We start from the raw sequence: 24,786 nt of genomic DNA on the forward strand, positions 1-24,786 counted from the left end.
ATCCTCTGATGATGTGACTCAGGTGCAGCTGTTAAAGTTTGTGCTGCCCATTACTGGAGCTCCCTGTTTCCCTTCCTCCCAGGCTCCCCGGCTGCAGTGTGCCAGCTGCCTGCCAGAGATGCCACTAAACAGAAAGCAGCAGCACCAGCACACGTGGGGAGTCTGTCAGCACAGGAGAGCTGCCACCAGCACTCCCCGGCAGCAGAGCAGCCTCAGACATCTGCCTGCCCCACATCCATCTGCTCTGCACGGCTGGAAAGCTGCTGTGAATCCCATTTGCACCAAGGGCTGCCAGCTGAACAGAAACCCACATGTTCTGCATTTGCAGGGACACCCAAACCCACAAGAGCTGCAGGAGCTGCTCACTCACCGTGGTGACAACCTGGAGCTCCTGACCAGCCTGGCAATGCTCAGGGGTCACCCAGCAAGTGCAGAGGATTTTTTAAACTCCAAATTATGCCAAGTCTATTTGCTTTCTTTCAACTGCCTCTGAAGTCTTCATTCATTCCCCCAGTTATGATGCACAATAAGGTTTTTGCTTTAAAACAGGCTTTTTCCTATTTCTCTACTGACTGAGGCAAACATTTAACCAGCATGTAATAGAAAAATCCCTTCAAGGTGCAAAGAAATGCAAGTGTTCCTACATTGAAAATCTCGTCAGAAAGAAAAACCAGCAGTAAACACTGCTCTGAGCATGAAGTGGAACAGAACAAGACTGCAGAGAGGAGCTAAAGAGACACTCTCTGCTTGTCACCCACAGAGAAGGGGCTCCTGTCCCCCGCAGCCATCCAGTCTCCCACACCCAGAGGTGCTGCAGCCTCTGTAACTGGGCAGTTTCCTTTTCCTCTGACTTGCAAACCCCTCTTTATTCAGATTAAAATGACTTTACAGCCACCTGAAGGTATGGGAGGCTCTTGTGTGTTTGTTTCTCAAGCTGTGTAGAGCAAATCACCTGCACCTGATCACACCTGAAGGGTGGGTGCTGAGTGGATCCCCAGGGAGCTGCCAGGGGCTCTCCCTGTCCTGGATCCATCCCTTTGTACAGTGACTCCTGCTAAGCCAATTTATTGCAACACTACCCACACTCATTCCCTCATGCCTGATTCTCTGATCATCCTTTGCTCTACACACAGGAGCTTTGGTACATTCCTGGTTCCTGAAAGAAGGTTTCCTTTTTCTTTTTTTTTAGTTGGCCAATTTATAAAGAATGAGAACATAAAGGGAGAATTAAAACAGGCAGAAGTCTCACACTCGAAATCAATTCCAATCAAACACCAGCCACCTTCTTACAAATGAGCCCATCCATCACAGAAATGCAAATTATTATTTATAGCCAGAGCTTTTCTGAGGCCAGAATAATGTGCCGAGCACTAGAATTTAATTCCCATTTCCAATATGTTTGGAAACTGAGCACATTAGTTAGGTGCAGATCCATAGTATCTCCATGAGCGTTCAGCTTTCTAGTGACAACTACAAAGAAAAAAATCTGCTGCCTGCAAACCAGGCAGCTGCTCTGCTGGTGTTCTCCTGCAGGCTCATAAACCTGCATTACTATATCCAACATTATACACAGTGTAAGAGGAGCGTGTTTGATTTAACCCCAAATGTTAATACAATAGAACCAGCAGCAGCACCTTCTCAAAGCTTAATTTCTTCTCTTCATTGCTATGGAGCTGCTTCCTAGTACAGAAATGTGGAAATTCAGATACTAATCCCTGATTTGGATTTAATTTCCTGGTTGTGAACAGATTTTTTGCTTTGCAACATTTTCCTCTGGGTCATCTTTTAACTGACACAAGCACATATTTCACACTTATCCAAACACCTGAACAAACCAAATCCTTTCCTTCAGAGACTGAGACTTCATGAAGCTGCACCCAAAAGAAAAGAAAAACTTCCCAAAGTGTCACAGAAATTCTATGAGCCTGAAACAGCATCTCCTTAAGAAGGAAGAGAGCAGGGACCTTGATGAGATTTAACAGCTGCTGTGGAAAAGTGCAGGTAGTAAAAGCCAAAAAATATGAATTCTGTAATGGATAAATAGAGGATTCAAGAAAACTCAGGCTGAAGTCCCTAAGCACTCTCATTTGAAACTTGCAGTGAATGAGGGGCAGAAGTTTTCTGGACATTAACATAAAAGTTTTATTGAAGTTTCTGTTGTAAGTGTTGGTGATAAAATTTGGCACATAAACCCTCAGAGCTCAGAGTATTAGAGAGACATTAAATTATTTATGGCTGAAAAAGCACAAAATACCAGACCAAATTACAGAGAACCAGGCTATGCCAGATGTTTCACGACTGTGTGTATTTTCAGTCCTTAATTAAAAGAAGAAACAGGAACAAGAAGTCCCCAAGTCACAATCATTACAAAAATTTGGAGGAAAAAACTAAATCAAGTCTCTTATGATTCTCTAGGGACTTAAATTAAGTGTCCAATAAAGTGGGCAGTTAACCATGTAAGAACAGATCTCTTGAGTGCTTTAATTAAATGTGACTCATCTAAGTCACAACTGTCTTGGAAACTTCAGGTTCTCTTCTCAAGGCCATACAACAGGAACAACACTGAAAATTCACACTTTGGAAGTCAAATGTGCAGAGGAACAGATGACAGGGAACAGATACAGATAATTTGCAGGTTGTGCCATGAGGTGGACATTTGCCTTTCCTGCCAAGGGGGGGATAACAGGAAAAACAGAACTTCAAGAGAGTTGGAAGTTATAATATATACAAATGTACCCTGACCTCCAGCCTGCTCAGGAAAGAGTAATCCAGGCCTACTTCTCCATTTCAGTGGAGCAAGACTTTTTTATTTTACAGAGATTGGGAGTGGATCTTTGAGCCTCAGCAGATGTTCTTCACTGAGCTCTTGCTTACCAGTGAGCAGAGAACAGTCCTGGCTCCTGCACAGTGCAAACCAGCCCAGAGAGTTTGGAGGGATGACCAAGATGTGACACTGTCATCATAGGAAATCAGGACATTTTGGAACACGAAATTTTCTGCTTATGCAGAGTAGTTTATTGCATGTTATATTCTAATCCCTCCAGGCCTCTCTGCAGCATAGGAAACTGGCTGAACACTGGATTTACTGACCCTAAAATCTGTGTCACAGCAATGATGGCAACAACTTCAGTTTTAAGTGGGAATTTAGATGTGAACTCAAGTTTTTAATTGCAGCTAAAGTGTCCCCAGCCTGACAAAGGTGAGACCTCAAACACTGTCCCAGGGCAGGGTTGAGCAAACACAGTGGAGAAGTGACTGCAATAAATAACTTGCAATCTAAACCTCTCCAAACAGCCCCCTTCTCTTAGATCCTGTTTTCAACCACCCATCCACATTCTTTACAGCTCCCTTTCCCTGCCAGAACCTTTATGGGTTTTAAGGTAAGGTAGGCAGCAACACTAAATAGGATTTGTGCAGCTGACACCCCCGTGGTCATTTTGCCCCTGACTGGAGCACAGATTGTTCTTGCTGCAGGATAAATCTGCACAAAATGGTCACCAAGCAGTTGGGGCTGCAGGAAAAGATCCATTTCACTCTGGGACATTAAACTACACTTGAACTTTCAAAAACCTAATTTTCTTGGGGATCAATACAGTCAATACAGGTGTTAAGGGGAAAACAATTACATTTGCTGTACTTGTGCACTGCCTGATGACCTACACACAGCTCTGGCTGCTGGCCCACAAAAGCTCTGCTCTTTCATGAATCAAGAGGAAACTCTGGTGATACACAACTAGAGGGGAAAATCCCCTGGCAGTGGACACAGCCCTCGCAGGTGTTACAGCCTCTGATTATTTCCTCCAGTGACTTCAATCAGCTGCTCTCACCTTGAGATTCACAACCAGTCAAGTGCTCTCCCCTCCCCACCGCTGCCTGTATTTGACAATTGATTTTCTGGCATATTAAACCAATGATTATTAATGGTGCCACAGCTGTCTATGTCACTGATTGTGATCAGCTCAAGTTCTCTTCAGCAGATAAATATTTTTCTATAAACCTAGCAACGCTTGCTTTGTGGAGAAAACTGTCAGCTTCTCAGTGAAGAAACTATATCTTCTCAAACATTTGTGCAGTGTGTAGTAAAACATAACCTTGATCCAAATATAAAAAGTGTTTAGGTAGGAGATGAAAGGGTGGTTTCTTGAATTAGAAATAATATCCTAGCCAGGAGTTATTCATGAAAGTGGAGTCTTAATATTTACTTAGGCTTTCAGCAGCACTGATTTGCACTAGAATTTATTAACTTTTCAAATATTGCACGAAGTACCTGGGTACTGAAATGTTCCCCACGAGAAGCTCACCAGAAATAGGGTCTATCAGAACAGTGTCTATTTTAGCATTCAACTGGCCTTGATTCTGCTTCACCTGGAGTCAAGGTTTAAAATACCCATTTCCAGATTAAAAAGTAGAGTTTGCTTACAGACAAGAGGTCCAGGAAAGGTTCTCACAGACTCTGAACGAGCCCTGCCCAGAAAGGTCTGTTGGCAGCACCTGAACCCCCTGACTGCAGTGGATTCCTGTGCCAGGGACAGACTCATCCCCTCTGTCCTGACCCAGCAGCTGGAAGCAGCTCAGAGCTCCCAGGGGTCTTGTGCAACGCCAGGACCCACTGTGACTCTTCCCGAAAATCCCAGGCACCCAACCCTGTCAAACCCAGAGAAGGATCTGAGAAACCCTCAGTGAGCCATGGCCAGGTGGAGGCAGCCCCACACATGCACAAACACCACACCAGAAGTCCTCTGTTGGCACTTTTTTCTGCATGTCCAACAGCTGTGCTGGACGGCTCCTGATTCCAGCAGCTCACAGGATCCAAAAGGGTTCCCTGCTTTGCACTGTGTACAATACTCACTGTGTTTTACATTACAGTGACTGAAGTCCTGACAAGACACAAAACTCATCAATCAACTCAGGGCACAGCACAAAAAAGTTTACTACAAGCCTTCTCTCTGCTCAGTTTGTGTGCAGAATGTCTATTTTAATAAACATGGATCTAGCTGAAGATTTCCTTTAAGAAAAAAAAAAACAGATGTTATTTACACAACAAAAGCTGCCCATTTTTTTAATGGCATCAGGCTCACAAACATGCTCAGAGAACTTGCAGTTGAATGGTGAAAAGGCAAAATGCATCAAGCACCAGAGATGTGAAAGTTTTTTAAACAGGAGCAGGGATCTGGCACACGGCCTTGGGAGAGCCAGAGCAGGTGTTCAAGAAACACCAAGTTCTGTCTCGGAGGCACCAGGCTCATCAATAATGGATTCCTCGGCATTCAACTGCATTTCTTCCCCATTTAAAGTTTGATACAGCTTGTTCATTTTCAGGAGATATTTTTTCCCCCGAGGAGCCCCAACACTTTGTTGTCACAGCTCCTGGAACTTCTCTACTGGCGCTTGGCCCAGACAAGTTGTTACTGAGCACACGCCTTTATTATTGCTGAAAGACAGATTTGACAATTCTGATAATGAACAAGTGCTGGTGCTCCAAGGGACACTGACTGCTCCCCATTCTCTAAATGCTTAAAATGGTACCTTGAACATCTACAGACCCCGAGCTGAACTTGTCACAATGAGAACTTCAAGGAAAGAAAGCCTCCCTTCTCTTTTGCTGAGTCTGTGACACCCACAGACCTCACACCCAGTGTTGCAGAGGTGCAGAAAGCCCCAGGTATTCATCTGGAAATGGTCAGTGCTGATGCATTTGAATTAGTCTGGGTTGTTAAGAACCTAATTCCTGGGTTAGACTCTTGCCTGGTCACCTGTCTCAGCTCTGGGCTTGTTTCAGAGCTGTTGTTTAGGTTATGCTGCTGATTTCTGCAGTGTTCCCCATGCACTGAGTTACACAGAGCTTCTCTCTGCTGTCACTTGGCTCAGTCCCACTGAGGTGTAACACCCCAGCGTGACAGATCTCATCACAAGTTTCCAGATAGCCCAAGTTCTCCTCATTAGACTCGTCTGTACCAGAGGAGTTTGCCAACCAAAAACCATATGGTTTTCCTTCACGTGCCTGGAGACCCCACTGCTTCCCTGCACAGAACACTCCAAACAACATATGGGGATGCAATGCATCCCCTCCCAGCAGGCCATAAACCACCACCAAGGAGACTCCATCCAGCTTTATCAGATGTATCTCAGAACATTCTCCCACTGCTGCCCTGCTGGGAATTCCAGAGTTCAGGGGCATCATGACTAAAGTCTTGCCAGCAGCCACTTGCAACAGCACTGAGCCAACTCAGAGCCAATTTCAGACATGAATTCAAATATAACATGCAGTTCTTTCCAATTCAGGTGGAAGCTCCTTACATAAAATGAAAACAAGTTAAATTGCTGCGCCTTTATGTGCACCTTGAAAACTACAGGCCAGCACTCAGAGCTCCCAGCCAGATCCTACCTGAGGTTCATTATTTCTCTTGTGAATTATGTTTACAGCCAGGAGCCACAGAGTGGAGCATTCAGAGTCACTGCCCAGCAGTGGCCCTGCAGAGGGGTTTAGCACAGAGCTGCAGCCCAAGATCCCCATCCTCTCCGTGCTGGAGATGCCAGAGAAGCCCTTCTCTGCCACAGAGCAGCACACTGTGCCACGTGTTTGTGACACACCTGAAGATTTCATGTCAGGCTTCAGCTCGTACAAACGGCAGGAAGGACTTGAGGACCCTGAAGTGATGGGAGGCTCTGACACAGTGACAGAACCTTAAGCAGATGGATCAGAATGAAAAAAAATGCTGCTGGGAAGAGCTGGTGCACTGAACACAGCATTCATTCTGTGCTTGCAAATACACTCAGTGCTGAAGACAAACTTCTACTCATGTTATTGGTTTTGAGGTTTGTAAGTGTTTTTCAGCCAGAATTCTCTGTGGAAATGGTTTGATCTCTTCAGTGCTACTAAATTCCCAGAATCAAGTCAGATCCAATAACACGGTGCAGCTTGAATACAGAATATTTGTTTCTAACCCATTTCTGAACGATTTTCATTATTACTATTGAAGATGTGAGGGTCAGACAGCCATTGTACCAAAGACTTCAGGGGTTTCCTAGAACACTTAGGAAATTCTGTAAGGGAAGAACAGCAACTGTACACTGCCAGTCTGCCCACAGATCTGAAGTGTGTATCAGCAAGCAAGAAACATGCAATAACATCAGCTTTTGCAGTGGGATGAAAGGCAGAACTGAGTGCTGGGCAGGCTCACTAATTCAGTGTTCTCTAACCTGCAGGCAGAGGTGCTGGAGGAGTTAATGTGCAGTTCCAGGCAGCGCCAGGCCAGCCTCTATAACCATTTAACCTGTCAGAAGTGAGGAACATTCCACAAGTGCTGCCTTTCATTTATGCCCAGAGAAACCCCCCAACAGCAATGTGTAAAGGGCTTCCCTTCAGAGCCCACTGCACCAGGCTTTGCTCTTTCCCTCCTCTTGCAAAGCCCACGAGTGAGAGCAGAGCTGTAATTCCTTCTGCCTGGAAACTCCCAGAGGTTTGGCTGACCTTTAGAACATTCTCTTCCCCCAGCATCTCCTCTAGAGCAGCTCCTTTCCCAGAGCACACCCTGCACTCCCAGAGCTCTGGCAGCACCGGAGAGGGGCAGGAGTCACATCCCCAGCCCACCCAGGATCTCCTGAGCACAGCCTTGCCTGGCAGGGTGGGGCAGGAGGCGAGGAGAACATTCCTGGAGATGCAATGAGCACACAGAGCCTCCGACACGTCATTGTGATTTAAAGTCATCTGCAGAACAAGTGAATCTAATCTGTGCTTTGGACCCTGCTTTATCCACAGCTGATCCTGCTTTAAATAGAAATTATATGGGAAGTTAAATTAACCTAAGAGTGAGATGTAGTAAAACCAGACCAAACAAGCTCCAGCATCAGGGTTTAACTCTCCTGTCACAACAACAAAAGTACAACACAGCCCAGAGTAATGAGACCCGGACCATCTTCATCTGAACTGCAACTCACCATCTGCTTCATTGGAGGTTATTAAATGCATAACTTGGTACAAATCAAAAAGGTGCTCTTGAGAATGCTCAAGTGGCTTCTCAATTTTATTAAAGTGTTTGAGCGTGGAAGTTCTTAATTGTCATGAAATCCATCTTCGAATACAACCAAGCTCTTGTCTAGACAGATCAAAATCAACAATTTTATAGCCAGTGTTGGACAAACTGCTTTTCTTGTGCCATGACTGATGTGTGTTGAGGAGATGCTTTCCAAACATCTTTATGTAAACCTTATTTTTAAAAAATTGTGTGGTATGGAGTCACCTCATCCTGCTGGAGGAACAGAAAGTTCAGTACCTCTTAATCATCAGGGAAATAATTTCAACAGTCCCACACTCACTACACCTTATCCCTGGCACTGATGTTCAGAGCAGCTCTAAATCTTTACGCAATTAACTTCCTATCAAGAAATTGCAAAAAGCATTAATGATTGTAATGTCTCATTAATTAGTGGGAAATACAGGTGAATCTGTCAGACCAACCAATTCAGTAGAGCTTCTGGTGCTTACAGCATGTTAATATGTTGCTAATTAAGACCATCAGCATTCCTCTTAATTAATATATTGGCTTGCTTAAGATTTAATTGAAATTTTACCAGCCTCATTTTTCCAATTCAGAACATGTACCAGGCAAAGACTATACAAAAGGAAAAACGAAGCTATTCCCTTCATGTTTGTGGAGACAAATTCAGCATTTTAGCTCCCAGCTCATTCCACCTTCCAGATTAGGATGGGAATGTGAGAGAAACCCAAAGAGAACATTTGTGAACGTGTGCACACGTTCACAGTTAGTTACAGCTCTCTTTGGATAGGAAAGGAGCTGTTTCTGGCTCTGGAGGTGATGCATGGACACCAGATCCAGAAAAACTAAAGATTCCTGTGCCATTTGGTGCCTCTGAACCCAGAGACTGAGATTCACCAATATCCCCAGAGCTCTGTCTTCAGAAATACAGATTTGGAGAACAAATCCTCAGGGGACAGGATTCCTTCAGTCTCCTGTCTCATGTAGTGTAAAGTTCCAGACTAAACTGGTCAATCACTAGTTTAAATATCTATCTCCAAAGGCAAAATGAGAACTATTTCTATTATATCACTGCATATTTTTTTTTAAAAAAGCACTCAGTGTATCCTCCCATCTGCTTTCTTCTGCTTGAACCGCTTCAAACCTAACAGAGCTTCTGAACAAGTTGTGTGTTTAACACAAATACCCTGAAGAGCTGTTGAATTGAGATTTGGAAAGCGTCAGATAGAACCTCCAGAGAATTTACCTAGAGGCAGAAGAGGGAGATGAGAAACAAAACTATTTCCATTTTCCCTTGCTAGAAATATTTCAAAACATTAGAAAAATATCTAAATGTTTTGCATATATTAAAACTGAACAGGGAAATGCCTTTAAACTGCACAGAAACTTCAGTTTCACAAAGTTACAGAGCAGTTTATCAATCCTTGAATCATATTCCCATTCCCACTTCAATTCCCTCTCTACAATACTGGTTTCCTTTGAGACTGAACATTTCCAGGAACAGGAGATTTCCAGGGAGTGTAACAGGGTTCATCTGAGACCTTCTGCCACGAGTTTGCAGGGAGAGCTTCCCCTGGACCTAACGGGATCACAAAATCCCCAATTCCCTGGGATGAGCCCACGGCCTCTCACTGCTACAGAAAGTGCTGGTGACTGAGCCATTCCTCCCTGGGGTCACAAATAAAACTTCACTGCCTCTCCTTCCACTGAGGATGGAGCTCAGCACAATCCACAGGAGTCCAGCTGGTCTTTGCCGTTTACAGCTGTTTGCTTGGGAACGTGGGATTCCTGTCTTAAAACTGCATTAAATTGTCTTGCAAACAACACACACAGAGTTCATTTCCCCCAACAATGAGGCAGAATGAGGGAATTGCTCTGTGTGTGGCTGCCTAAGGCTCTGCAGGCACTGGGGTTTGTACCAGCAAGAGCTGCATCCACACAGGTATGTCCCAGAACCCCTTCCCAAAACAGTTCTCCTTGTGCCGCATTCCCAGGGAAAGAGAATCCTCCCCAAAGAGCAAAGGCTCTCCAGAACCTGACCCACTTAATCTTCTAAGAAGAAAACAGCAAAAATTCTTCAGCCATTCCATTTTTTTCCAGGGGAATTATGCAGTGATGGAGACACCCCAGGACTGCAATCCCTCCCCATGTGGCATTCCTTGAAGGGCTGAAATCCAAATAAGAGTATGCCTGGGAGGGAGAATGGAGGGGGAAGGATAGAAATAGAGGCATTAAGAAGGACAAATATTCTGCTGGTAGGCAGGCTCACGATGGAAGGGGGATTATGATTAAAGAAACGTCAAGAAGACAGCTTTAAAACAAAGAGAAGAACTGCCCATGTTACGAGACCCAAACCCAAACAGAGCTGTCCTGGCAGAGGAGGCTGCATCTCCTCTGGGCCCCTTACATGGCAAATCCCTGCAGAATCCCAGCCCTTTGTTTGGATCTCATGTTGCTTGTCAAGAGAGAACAAGTGCTCTGTACATCTTCGGGGGTTTGCTCACATTTCCCGTTTATCTTAGGGAGTTTCATGTTTATTTTTAAGGCCTTTTTTGGGGGCAGAAGCACAGCCTGGGCTGTGTCTCTGTGGCTTTGCCAGGCAGTAAGCCTGGGACACTGGCAGCACCAACCACTCCTCTCAGGGATCAGGTCTGGCAGCACATGGAGCAGCAGGTACAGGTGGACATGTCCTGCACTGGAGCAGGGCAGAAAACATCATTCAGGGGCTGAAAGCTGTTCTCTGATATGAAATGTGATGCTCCTGCCTCTCAATCAGCTGTTCATTGCCCAGGTTTGCTGTTCTACCTTCACCAGAGCACTGTGGGTTGGTTCAGACACAAAACACCTGCAAATATCACTATAAAACCATCTGAGATTTGACACCTCAAATTGTGCTGATAAATCAAATTGCTGCTAATTTATGCTGCTTTAAACAGAAATGTTTTACTTCACCCTGTCGCAGGCACCTCTCGAGGAAGGCTCTGCTCCCCCTCCATCACCTTTCCAGCACGAGGACAACGTTTGGCATGGAATTACTGGGCAGCAGTGAAAATGCATCACTCCCAGGTCTCCACATGAGGATCAGCTACTTAACCAGTCACCTATTTTTAGCTCTGCCAGGCAATCAGGATGCTGTTCACAAAACACTTTACCTTAAAATAAAATTGCTTTCCTCAGATGACATTATCAGGTTCTGTTCTTTTCACATTTAACGTGAAACCTCAAATAAAAGATAAGGTAGTTTATAGAGAAAGGAAAGACTGTTCTTAATGGGAGAGAAAAATGAATGTATAATAGCCTAAATTTTAGTGATTATCACTCTGAGAAGATGTTGAGATGTAATGGACATGAGATAATGGGGGGAGGCAAATTGGTGAAGGAGGAGCTGCATTACCTGTCACTTTGAGGCACTTTGAGGAGGCCTTTCCACAGCCACAGTCTCAAACTACGAGGGCCTCAGGGGGTTTAAGGGTCGTTTCTTCAGAGCCTGCACAGCCCCCAAGGGGTCTCCTGCCCTCAGAGGACTGCCCACAGCCTCGGGGGAGACCCCACAAAGCCCAGCTTTAACACAATTTCCAATGCCAAACCATCCACGTGTTTTTTCTGCCAGGCTCTCACCCTTCCCATACCTTTCCCTTCTCTCCTCCCTTCTTGACCCCTCAGATCCCACACAAATGCACTTTCACTCTTTGCCAGGCTCTAAAAGCCTTCTCCAAAGCACAAGTTTTTCTCGAGCTGTCCACTCTCCCTAATCCCCACAAATCCTGGCACTTTCATCTTCTCAGGTTTAAGATGAATGAGACAATCTGAGGTTTCAAGAGATTTGCAGACAAGTTCTGCTCTGGTCTCTGGGATGTTTATGTAAGCCCAGAGAAATGCCATTTACAGCACAGTCAGACTGGGTGTTACAGAGCATCACCGAGATAAGCCCTGGGCCTGCCACAGACAGAGTAATTTAGGGAGCAGAACAGGATAAACCCCAAACAACTGAATCCCAAGTGCTCAGTGTCTCTCAAGACACCAGCTGAAGAATGGAGCTACATTTGTGTTACCAAAAACCAGAAGGGGCACAATTAACCTTGCAAAGCAACACGAGAATTCTTTGCTGTATCACAAATCACCTCCATCCTCAGCACAGTTTTTGACTTTCACACAGTCCCCTTTGCAGAAGGGATTCATCTTTATCTGAAACTGTAATTGAATGCCAGCAGTTACCTTGGTGACATTTAAAAATCTATCCCTGTGCTTTGCTGTCAACACTTTATAACACAATAAAGTGCCTCATGGAACAAGTCAGAGCACATCTTAGGGAATAGCTCCTATGACAACTCCATGAATCAAGGGGATGGCCGAGATCCCCAAATGTCAAATGGACAGCAGCACACAGGTAGAGAAAGCCCAGGCTGAAGTCAGTGCTGCTCCTAAAGCTGTGCTGAACTGCAGCTCCAAGCCCAGCTCCAGCCATCTCTGTAATTAAACAAAGCCTTCAGTTCTCCAGGGACTCTCATTTTCACTGAAATTGCCAAGAACCCTGAAATTTATTATGCAATCAGTCCATCTGATTTCAGCAGGCCTCTGCTGGGACTGATCATTGCCAGGGAGGAAGAGGGAGGAAGAACCACGCTGCCTGGGAATGTTGTTTGTGGTACTTCAGGTGTTAAATACACGCGGGAAATTGAGTTATTGGTCAAAACACCGGATTATGGCAGCACATCCTTTGAGATCCTGGGACAGAGGGCAGTGGGCTCGCATTCACCCCGGCATTCCCAGTTTTACTGTCCATCAGAGGCAGATTTGTTTCACTGGCACTGGCCCACAGCTCCAGCTCTCCACGAGAAGCAGGGAGAGGAGCTTGGCTGAGGCACAGCATTGCTGAGGAAAGGCCCCACTACCCAACTCCACCTCTTCCTCCTGTGTTCTTGCTTTTTCCCTTTCTCTTCCTTTAAGTTTTCCTGCCTTTCCAGCCTCTTCCAGGCTTTTCTGCTGCCTCCCAGTTGCCTCAAGCAGCAGGTCTCCTGCCCAGCACACTGCCCCCAGGCACTTCCATCACTGCCCCTGTTGGGCTTCCATCACTGTTGTTGGGCCCACAACACAGAAACCTCTGGACCATTGGTCCCTGAAGCAGAGAATTCATTCTCTTTTGTTGTAAAACTAAATCTCAGCACCACTTTAATTGGAAAAGGCTCCAAACCCAGCTGTCTGTGGCCTCCCTGCAGCCCTTCCACCCTGGGAAAGCTGTGCATGTCCTCTGTAGCTGTCCCATATCTACACTCCAAAGTCCTCAATCCATTGCCAGGAGACAAAATCCATCTTGGCATGCCCTGAAGATAAGGCTGAGCTTTTCAGCTGCTCTTGCACTATCAGCAGAAGAGTGCATTAGAAACCCAGGTTATTCATTTTATTAAAGAGCATTTTCTACTCGCACAAAAGTGATGGATCCTGCTAAGCATACTCGGTAGAGAAACAAGAAGTAAAAAGGACACATCTCAATCAGAAAATGAAACAAAAACTGTGGCTTTCTGGCACTCCCTAAAGATGCGAGAAGTTTCGCCATTTTCATTGGCATTTCGAACAGAGGGAACAAAACATGAGCAAACTGATAATAAAAACATGCCTGAGAAAGACAAACCAGGTAAAGGAAGGGATTATAATCTCACCCTCCAGTAAAGTTCTTTTCACCTTAAATCCACTCAGTGTAGAGATAATCTTGCCACTGGAGACCACAAAAGAAAAGTTATTTGCATATAGAATAGGCTCACAGAAAATTAAACTGCTGTGCAAAACTAGAGTTTATTATGCAAGAAATGTGATAAGCTAAAACATACAAAAAATCCTCCTCAAGATCTGAGCAACATGAGCTAAAAATACCTCTATTGCATGTCATTTACAAATTCAAAGGGTTGTTTAGGCTGTGTTTAGATTGTGATCAAACAACACTCGATATAAATTTTTTCCACTTATGATTAAAGATAGTGCTGGATTTTAGGTGTTCTGATTGCTTTCCTCACTTCATTTTTATTGCTATTTTTAATTTGCACTTGATGTTCCCTACACCCTTCCTGAAAGCAAACAGCAGTGCTGGGAGGGCAGCAAAGTCCATCTCTTGTTCTTCCTGACAGGACAGGAGGGATGGCCCAGGAGCAGCCCTGATTTACACACCAAGGGCTGGTCCATGTCCACGCTCACACACCTGCCCTGCAGGGCCTGGGACAGGCAGCCACCTGCACACCCCTCTCCAGTGCTCCCACGGCTGTTAAATGTCACAGATCTCTTGCGCCAAAGGGTTTCTACATCCCAAACTTCCCAAAACTCCAGGTGTTCAGCACTCCAGTGGTGTCACACCACGGGGTGGCATCATCCCCTGCACGGCCCAGCACTGGGACAGGTAAAAGCCAGCAGGGGCAGGTGTCCTGGGGCTGCACATCAGAAATGCTGTGCAGGTGCCAGAGCAGGTGAATTAAGAGTCTCAGCATAACTCCTCAAACTTTTCATTCTTTCCAACTGCAAAGAACAGAGCTCAGTGCCGTGATGAAAAAATCTTGAACATAAATTACCATCATTTTTCTGTTACATAACATGATTTATCCAAAGCATGCACTGGGCTCATTCCAGTTTCCACTGAAGTCAATAGAATTATAAGTGTTCAGCACCTCTGAAAAACCAGGACATGCTTATTCATGGGTATAATTTATGGTACCCAAATTAGAACATTCTGTCCTTAAGTTCCCAGTGCAGAACTTCTTCCCCTTCTGTATGGACATTAATGGAGCAACACTGAAATTTACCCCCCCAGATCTTCAGTGGAATGCCCAGGACTGCTCAAACTTTAAACAAGCCCCACAAACATCTGAACTCCTGACTCTGGAGATCTCTTCTGCCCATCCACAAGGTCAAACTGGCTCCAACCAAAATCTTTCCCTACACAAGCCCTTACCTCTGTGGGGTGTCAAGAAGGAGTAACTGCCAGAGATGCTCAAGCATATTTCAAGTTATGCACGAAGAGCAGCCATCATCTGGCAAGGACATGAGGAAAGCCAAAGCAGAAAGCAAAAGAGTAGGAAATCTACTGTACTGGAAGCTCTGCTTGTCCTCATGGCCACTTTCTCAAGGAAGTACTATTAACAACCCCTCTTGATGTGTCCTTTGGACAGAGCCTTCATTCATTCCTTCAGGATGTGTTCACAGCTTTGGTTGATCAAGGCTGGCAGCAAAAATCCAGTCACAGATTTTTCGTTTCTTCAGAGCACAGCAAACATGGAAATCAAAACACAGCTCAGTCTTGCTCAAAGCCCCTGGGATCTGTCCTGAGGCACTCAATTGAGGTGGCTGCTCATCTCCAGCTTCCCTGCAGGTGATGAACCACCAGGGTTGTGAAGAACCAGCCCTGGGTCATCTCAGGATGCTGAGGGGTTTGGGACTGCTACACAGCCCAGGTATCCCAAACCTGCAGCCTCCTCCTGACATCCCAGTCCAGCAGCAGAGGCTGTGTGGCCTTTCCCCACACCTGTGAGACACACACAGAGGCAGCAGCCTGCCCAGTGCTGCCCTTTGCTTCTGTCCAGCCTCCCCTTGCTGACAGCCACAGCTGCCTGGGCTATTTCCTCCCGAGGAAGCACCCAAGCTCTGGGAACAGTCCCATGGGCTCTGCTCAGCCGCATCCAAAGCGAGCAGAGAGAGTCTTTTCCTCTCTGCATTGCTGAGCAAGGCCTTTCCCACCAGGCACTGAGGACCTCCCCAGAGCTGTGCCGAGCAGGGAGGCAGCGGGTCAGCCCTGGCAGCCAGAGCAGCATCACCCCCTCACAGTGTGGGGGAGAGGAGTGAAGCTCTGGGGCTGGGAACACACCCCAGCCAGTGGGAAGATGATATTTTCCTTCCACCAAATTAACAGATCTTGTTTTTCTCCCATCCCCTGGGCCCCACACGGAGGATGGGCAGATGGATCCCGCCAATCACTCCATGCCACAGTTGCACCACACAAATGTGCTTGAAGGAAAACTCCTGCAGCACCCAGAACAGGGCTATTATAGGAGTCCAGAAACAACAGCTTGTGTGTTCACATGTCTATTCCAAGTTTCAGATTTCTTCAGAAAACAGGAGGCCAATCTAATCCTTTTGACTTTGGATCCCTCAGAGGAAGGCTGCCTAACGTGTTTGTCAGGCTGACAAGGAGACACAGACCTTGTCCCCCTCTGCTCTGCTCCAAACCAGGCTCATGCCAGGTCCACTCCACATCCCCAGGCCCCAGAAGTCCAAAGGACTTTGCAAGACATCTCTTTGCAGGTGATCAGACAGCATGAAATTCAACGATTAAAGAGAGCTGGCACATCCTTGGAAAGATACAAACCCAGAAACAGCCCTGAGTTTTGCAATTGCAGCATTTAAGTTAAAAATAATCAGGCCAGTAGAATTATGTAAACTCAAGTTTTGTACAAGTTCCTAAACATAACAGTCCAGAATGGCCTAAATCTCACCTGAACACAATCCTTCTGGAACCCCTCAGAGATGTCATTTCTTCCCTTCATTCAAGCACATCAGATAATCTGGACTTTGTGCACAAAGACACCCAGCAGCAGCGATGAGAAGGTACCAACCTTCAGAAGGAGCACTTGCTTAAAAAGAACTAATTTCTGGAACAATATCTCTCAATTTCTTTATTCTTTCCTTTGTATCTTCCAGCACTGGGCCCTCTGAAGCCACCTTTGCAACCTGCCTTCCCCAGCTCCACGATGGAAAAAATACATCCTTACACCAAAGGTCCATTTAAGGGATCCATTTTTCTTTGGAAATTCTGTTCAGCCAAGGATCAGAGTTTACAAGGTCCCTCCAACCTCAAGGCAAATAAAGAGTTAACCACAGGTCTTAGCCCAGCACATTTCCAGAGCAGTCAGCACATCCAGGCCATTTACCAGGGGACATTCTGTCCCTGGGGAGGCAACAGAGCCCTGCAGAACCCTTCCCTTTGCACCTCATTTCCATTTGTGTACACAGCCCACATCCCGTCATGTCTGTGACATCTCCACATTTACACATCCTGTAAAACAATGCACAATTCCCCTCTCCAGCCAAGCAACATATGGCCCTTAAGCATCTTCCCAGAGGGAAGCCTCTAGGCTAGAATTTGGATGACAAAACTGGAAAAAAAGTTGAGAAATTTCTGAACCAAACTTGTTTCCTAGAAGACTTCAGCCTGAACTGAAAAGCGCAATTAGCAGAATTAAAAAGCTTTTCTGCTAATTCAGGGAGAAAAGGTGATGGATTTCCTCACACCCTACTTGTGGTCCATGAACCTGTAGGGGCTGGGTCCTTCTCCAAGGCCTCAGACTCCCCAGAGGAGGAGCACAGTGCTGCAGCAGCTTCCTATGGCTGCAGCTTGATGTGCTCAACCATGACGTTATGACAACGCTGAACCTGCTTCCTGGGAGGAGGTGTGGGAATGCTTTGTGAAGCTCAGTGATTCACCAGAGCACAGAGACAATGGGGAACTGTTCTTTTCCATTTGCTAAACCATTACTACAGCTTTCTCACGTGCTCAGGTGATGCAGCACTCAGAACCAGGCAGAAATAAACCTCCAGGAGACAGGAAATCCTTTCCATTAACCCCCAAGTGAAAGTGAACCCACAGCAGCTTCACACCAGCACAATACTCACAGCAAAGCCCCACAACAGCTGAAGGACCTTCTCCAGCTCACACAGCCTTAAACCCTGCACCATTTCTGAACAAGGAAGTCTCACACTGGCAAGAGAAGAGACCTGTGAATGAAACTGCAATGGGGTGAGCCATGGTTGTTACCTTGGTGACACTGAAAACACCTTAAAGGTCTTTTCCAACCTAAACGGTTCTATGAAGGACCAGATTCAAGCCTCACTTCCCAGAAGCTGTTTCTACAACGTGACCTTAAAAAAGCTGACCAAAACCTTCCCCCAGTTTTCAAGTCCTGCTGGCCCTTAGGGAGAGTCTGAGTGGTGGAACCCACTAACTCAGGGTAGTACTTACAATTTCTTTCAAATATAAAAAATTAAACCCACTGAAAATCAAAATTGACTGATTTCCCACAAAAGTAAGGATCTCAACCAATACCTCAGGTACAGCTATGTCTAGAGTCCAGCACATCCTGCATAATACAAGATTTCTGTTGCCTTCACTGCTGCTCAGTCTGGGGGCAGGCGAGGCCACCAGAGGGTTTGAGGGGAAGACAGGCAGGGTCCTGTCCCTTTGCAGCTCTGTCACCCAGAGTACAATGATCTGTTTATTGAGCCCAACACACACGTGGGTGGTTTAACTTAAAAAAAACCCAATATTAGGTACCATGTGTTACAAAGTAAACTTTTCACAGGAAGATGTTTCTATAGTAACTAATGTTTTTCTAGCAACACATTTCACATCAGGGTTGCCATAGAAACAGAACTATAGAGATGTGTTCAGCAAATAAGTTGTCAATAGCTTTTCCCCCAGCCCCTGCACTCTACCCCTGTCAGCCTAAGGGTGATCACAGCACTCTGTGTCTGCCCTGGGAGACTCCAGTTGTTGTGGGCATGTGGAATCCTCCCTGTCCATGTGAGGGCATCATCTCCCCCATACATGACCACACTTATCAGAGCAAGTGAAATGCTCGGTTCTGGATCAGGTTAGAAATCCAGACAGCTCAGGGCTGTTGTACAGGAGAGTCCCAGTGAAACACCTTCATCTGCAGGAGAACAGTGAAATTACCCTGCTGGAAACACTGAGCAGTGGAACCTTAGAGGCCTCAGGGTGTTGCTGGGACGTGTCAAAGGGACGTCAGCTCATGCCAGGAAGTCTGAGTCTCCCTGGCTTTGAGCATATATTTAGGCTGAAGCATTCCCAAGGGTAACATACAGACTCCCACTCACCTCCAAGGAAAGTCTGCAAAAAGATCACAGCTCTAATCTGGCATTTACATAGTAGCTGGGATTTTAATTACTATTTGTTCAGTACCTCACCATTCATTCAGCAGCAGCCATTGGTACACCTTCAGGACTGCTGCTGCTCCTGACCTTTGCTTTCCCTTCTTTCCCACTCTTCTGTTTCTCACTTCTCTTCCTGAAGTAGTTTTCCCTCACAGCTCCCCCTACCCCAAACTCCCAACAGGAGATGCTAATATTCATTTACACCAGCAGCTCTCGCAGGCTGCTCTCTGCCTTGCCTTCTCCTAGGAAGAGCCTTTGCTACTCCAGGCAGCTTTGGGCATCTCATTGTTGGCTCAAACACGAGAAACCCAAACCCCACATCCAGAGATGCCACCTGAAGGGGAAGAAGCTGTAACCGACTCTTGCACCAGGCATCAATCAGCTCCAAATTTATCAGCACATCTGCAGTGTTTCACAGCTCTGTCCTCTCCCAGGCCCTTCAGACAGAACCTGGTGAAACAGCTTGAAGCATTTTATGTGGGAAGCAAAGGAACAATTGCTCAAGTGCCATTATGTTTAGGTTCCAACTCAAAACCAGCTTAAAAAACACAAAACACACGTGATGCTGAGACCTGAAGAGAGTGTGACTGAAATTCCCTTGCTAAGTCCCTGCCAGTGGTGGCCCCAATGCCTTTAACTGGGGCATGTCCAGGCTCAAAGGGCAGCTGCTCAAGCACTGCCCAATTCCTGTTTCCACAAGTGCTTCCAGTGCTGGTCTACACTCCCAGCATGTTCCCCGTGCTTGGGATGTTGAGATGCAGGGCTTGGTGCTGCCACATGGCATCTGCCCTTAATCCAGGCAGAAATAAGTGTCAGTGCACTATAGAGGTTCGGCGCAGATGGACCTGGTGCCCCTGGTAGAAGAGGCATTTCTGCTCCATTCTTTAGAGAGATCTACATGAAAATATCACACTGGGGTATGTGATAAAATCTGGTTTTTCAAGCTCATCCTCCAACCTGCAGCAGCACTGGTTTGAGTATTTTAAATTATTTCATATTTCTGTAACTATGCAATGGCATAACACTGAATATGACACCCTCCCTATTTCACACTCTGCCCCCTCCTACCTGCTACGAACAGAAGGAGCAGCAATACAGCTCTGGTGCTTCATTCCGAGGTGTTACAACAAAACAGTCCAGATTCAACCATCTTTAAGGAATAATTTTCAGGAGCAGAGTGATAGTGTCCTTGTTCCCACTAAAGACTCAACAGAATAACCTAAAATAAATAAAATTTACCTGCGATAGCTCATAACTGGGGTTTTGAAGGAGCCATGTACCAGGTATGACGGTAAGGAAATATCTGAGCTTCAAAAAATACCACCAGAATTGCAAAATAGCATTTTATGGGCTTGGGCAACAATTGGAGAGTGACCTTAAAACTCCTCTGCTGACAGATTGTGAGTTACAGTGAATTTTACTAATTCATATATACAGGTCCTGCTCACCCTGGCCTCTCTTTGCTTGCAAAGCCTTAGGCTGGAATCTGCTCAAGCCAGGAGTTGCTTGCACATGCCCAGGAAATGCTAAATATAAACTGGACAACATGCAGACAAATCATTTTAATGGACTTTTTAGGTGAAGGTCCAAGTCTTTGTTTGCACTTGAAGAGCACCAAGTGAACAGTGAACTCCTGTCCCAGGTACAAGTCCTGGAGCACTACGGCAACTCAGAACCGAAGTCTCACCCAATCCAAAACATTCTAAATCTGTAGCACTTAGGAACCATTAACATCCTCTCCAATAAAGACAGAAAACAAGCCTGCTAGAATTACCTCTTACATCATCATATTGCCCCATAGCTCTAAATCTCTCCTTTTGTCCCTGTTTCAGAAGTAGGTCTTCAAGGGCACTGCCTCTTGGATGAGACCGTTTCCTACGTGTCCTTCAAACACTTTGGATTCTTTAATGAGTAGAGGAGCCATCTGTAAATCAGGAACTGCAGTGGGATCATTTCACTATAGTCTTCTCATAGGCTGGATAGACTTTGGGTCAAAAGGGCCAAAAAGAAATGAAGTACAAGACCAAAAAAGGTCCTCACTAACAGGCTTCTCACATTCCAATGGCGTCCAACATTTCCTAGCAAGCTCAGTTATTTCATGCAGTAACCCACAAAAATAAAAACCCACTGGGATTGCAGCTAAGGCCTTTTTGCCCTCTCCTTTTCAGCTGCGTCTCAAAAGAGGCAATACCTGAACACGCTGCCTGAGGGCAAGGATCCACTCCCCAAACTGAGAGGGGAGCAGCACAATCACTATGAAATGCACATTTACATTTGAATCGCATAATACAGGAGCATTAGCTTCTCCAAGGATTATTTCCTTGGCATCCAAGGTCATGCTAATGAATAACATCAGCAAGATTTGGGTGAAAGTTTGAGTGTGCAAAGTACTGAGTGTGCTGGAGCACCTCCCAGCAGAGATCTCTTGGCTGTTGAAGTTTAATCACCAATGACCAGAGCTTAACTCTTGAACCAAAATGATCCCAAGGGCTGCATGGTCAGTCACGTGTGTCCCCTTGCCTCACTCGTTCAGCTCTCAGTTACAGGGTTAAAACACACATTCAGTCCCTTGAGATCCAACATTCCATCCGGAGATTTCAGCTGCTCTAATGCTTGGCTGTCACAGGTGAAGGGGTTAGGCAGGTCTTGTGCCCACCTTTCTTTTGAGGACAGGCTGATCCTACTTTTAGATTTCTTTATTCCAAACAAATAAAATTCCAGATGCTTCAAAATTCTTCACAACCTCCACCCCAGGTAGGTTCCACCTACACCAGCCCCTCTTTGGGGGGTTGCCAGCAGTGATCCAAGCTGTGCTGCCATTCACAGGCTCTGGGTTTGGCTGGAAAGAACACTGCCCTGCAGACAAACCCTTTTTTCTCCCACTGGAAATACAAAGCACCAGGTTCTCACCCCTTGCACAGACACCTCAAACTCCCCATGTTTGCACCCACAGAAGATCCCCAGGTCCAGCCCAACCCAATTATCTGCTTGGTCACCTCTTCCCATCCATCAAACACTGGAATAATATCAGTGTTTGAGAGTCACTCCAAGCTGATGGAGGGTTTAGTGTTCAATTGTGTTTCAGAAGCTGGCAGCGTCTGAGCCGCCACTCTGCTCATTAAATCAGGGAAATGAGATGGGGTCATTAGAGCTCTCCTTAACTAGGCAACAATCAGGGGCTCACAGAGCTCACTTAAAAACACAGAAGGTGCCCTTAGAAAAAGAGTGAAGTTTGGTTCTGGGTAGAACCATTCCCCGAGCAAAGAGAAGCAGTAATGAACACAGGAAAAAAAAAAAAACCAGCCTCTCAAAAGCACAGAAATGCTTCAGAAGGGCCCCCCTTCGCTGCAGCTCCTGCTCATGAGTGGCCAGAAGCAATTCCTGTAACAAAATTAGCTTTTCCAAATGGCAAAACCAGAAGGTGGCAAACTGTGACTTATTCCTAGGCTCATACACTAACAAAACCTCATGTAAGCATTTTTTTTTTAAAATTATTATTAGGAAAACCTTAAGCACACAGGGTGGAAAATAGTTACATTCTTAATACAGATGAAAACTTCTACCCTGAAGTCCACTCGCACAAACAAATAGAATAACAAAGCAGGTGATATTTCTTATTAGCAATCTCCACTGGTTATTTTTGTAACTCTTGAGAAACAAACCAGTAAAAAAAAAAAATCAAGCCTGTTTTGTTAAGATGGTGAATAAATTGGATGCCTGTTAAGCTCTGATTGCTTCTTAAATATTTGGCTAGACACGAATTTCTCGAGAGAAGGAGGTTTAAGGACTTTTCAGTCTGATCCTGTGAGACCTGAATACAAAGCCTATCTTGTAAAATACTCTCCTGCTTGTGTGAAGTCTCACAGAATCAGCTTAACTACTGAGATTGGACTGAACTCACTGTGCCACTAGGCTCAGAATCCAAATACGAGACACTCATTCAGAGTTGGGCTTCTTGAGTTACTGTGGACACTCCCCCCACCTCCCCCTTATATTCTTTTAATTCCAGTAAATTCCATGGCCTTGTTGCCTACACCCAGATTATCCCAGTGATCAGAGGCCTTGGATCTCCAGATGAATTCACCCTCCCAGCCTGCAGCTGTGTGAGCACATGGATGCCCTGCACAGGTTTTGTTCCAAGAAAATGGATTATCCCAAGACCTGCTGCTGCCTTTTTCCGTGGTGATTTTGCCCCAGCAGGCACAGGAACGTTGGAAACACCTGGGGATAGCTGATGTTCAGGATGTGAACAAAGAGGAGAAAACAAAGCACTAATGAAAGCCAATTTTACTCTCTTGCAAACAAAAGTAGACAATACCTTTTCACAAACTCCCACCAGCCACCCACCATTCCCCTATGCAAGGAGCTGATCTGGCACCAAGAATGTTCCTACCAACTTCCTCCTTTCACCTCTGAGAGTGTCTGCAGCTGAGGGATGGGTGCTTCTCCAGGTCAAAAAGGCTCCAAAGGGTTTCAAACCCCTAAACCCAGCTGCAAGTGTGCTGCTGCCATCACAAGAGCTATAAATAAATTTCAGATCACGAAAACTCTCATATCAGTATAATGTCAAACAAGTTTGGACAGAAAAGATCAGCCTCTCTGGGGTTGCATGCTTGGTTCTAATAGCATTGACTGCCTGGTAACAAGATGAAGAGCTCTTATGAAAAGAGACAAGCAGCAAGAAATTGTATTATATACGAATACCCCCGTTATTAACAGCACTTATCTGCAGGACCGAGGTCTGCACGGAGAAAGGGAGTTAAAAGCTCTGTTATCATCAACAATGGCTCTGCCTTCTGCACCAGAGGATTTGTGGAGGGTTTCTGCCTCCACTAGAGCCAAGAACAACATTAACTCTGCTGGAACCAGGTCCCAGCTGCAGAAGCATTGCTGTTGTACCTGTCCCACGCGTTTGCACAGGGATAAAGCAGCAGAGCTTCGCAAGGAAACCACTGACCAAGTGCAGCTTCTCTGCAGCCTCGGAGCCTCGCACTCACACATTGCCACACTCCCCACGCAGCAGCTGGACCTGATAAGTGCTTCCTTTGTACCAGCAACAGCCCTGCAAAGTCCCTCTCAATCCTCAGGCCTCGGGGACCAAGGTCGTGCAAAAGGAGAGAGTTTGGCAGCACAAGAAAAAGCAGCAGCTCAGACTTGAATTTTAAACCCCCTTACCTGCACTGTGATGTCCTCGCTTAATCTCCAGACTCAGGAGCAGTTTGTTCAAGTCTGGTCTACTCAGTCTCTTCTTATGTGAGGAACTGAAAATTGATGGCTGAATGTGCTCCATCCCAGACATTCCAGAGTTCCAAGGCTTGGCCTGAATTTTAAGTGTTAGTGGAGTTTAAAAAAATATAAAATAAAAAACCGGTAAAGTGAGACCAACACATGGCATGGAAGAAAGCAGCACTGTGAGTCTTTCTGGGAAAGAAAGCAGCAGGGGAGCAGGAATAACACATGTTCCCCCCCCCCCCCCAAAAGATATTGCTTTCAGCTGTTCAGAAACGAGGGTTAATTACCCCTGCACAGCTACAGGTGTGACCTATAAATGCAGAAGTAAAAAGCTGATTTTTAAAGGGAAATCAACATATTCTTCTGAAAAGCAAAACAACTTCAAGCCCTTTTTAACAGGAATATCTTTAACTAGCCCCCAAAATAATCTGAGGACTGTTGAGACAGCACGTGGCACAGCCCTGCTGCTGGGAGTCCATGGAGCCATATCCTGCTGTCTTCCAGAATTTGTTTTCCAAGGTTGTCTTAAAGGTCTAAAGAAAAATCTAAGAGACTCCTATTACAAAAATACCTTTTCAAATTCCTGCTTAAATCAGCTGGACATGCTTTGGATTGGGGTGGGTTATCCTTG

The 24,786-nt window shown here is 45.7% G+C and overlaps 1 long non-coding RNA gene across 1 annotated transcript in view; it reads right to left on the bottom strand.

The window, feature by feature from the left end:
• Positions 1-24,357, bottom strand: part of LOC138120957 (uncharacterized) — an 84,007-nt gene extending 59,650 nt beyond the window's left edge. Inside the window, exon 1 of the long non-coding RNA XR_011156016.1 lies at positions 24,099-24,357. This is a non-coding gene — a long non-coding RNA (uncharacterized lncRNA). The remainder of the gene's footprint in view (positions 1-24,098) is intronic.
• Between the last annotated feature and the right edge of the window lie 429 nt (positions 24,358-24,786).

The sequence above is a fragment of the Aphelocoma coerulescens genome, chromosome 20, assembly GCF_041296385.1.
Source record: "Aphelocoma coerulescens isolate FSJ_1873_10779 chromosome 20, UR_Acoe_1.0, whole genome shotgun sequence".
Classification (NCBI taxonomy): domain Eukaryota; kingdom Metazoa; phylum Chordata; class Aves; order Passeriformes; family Corvidae; genus Aphelocoma; species Aphelocoma coerulescens.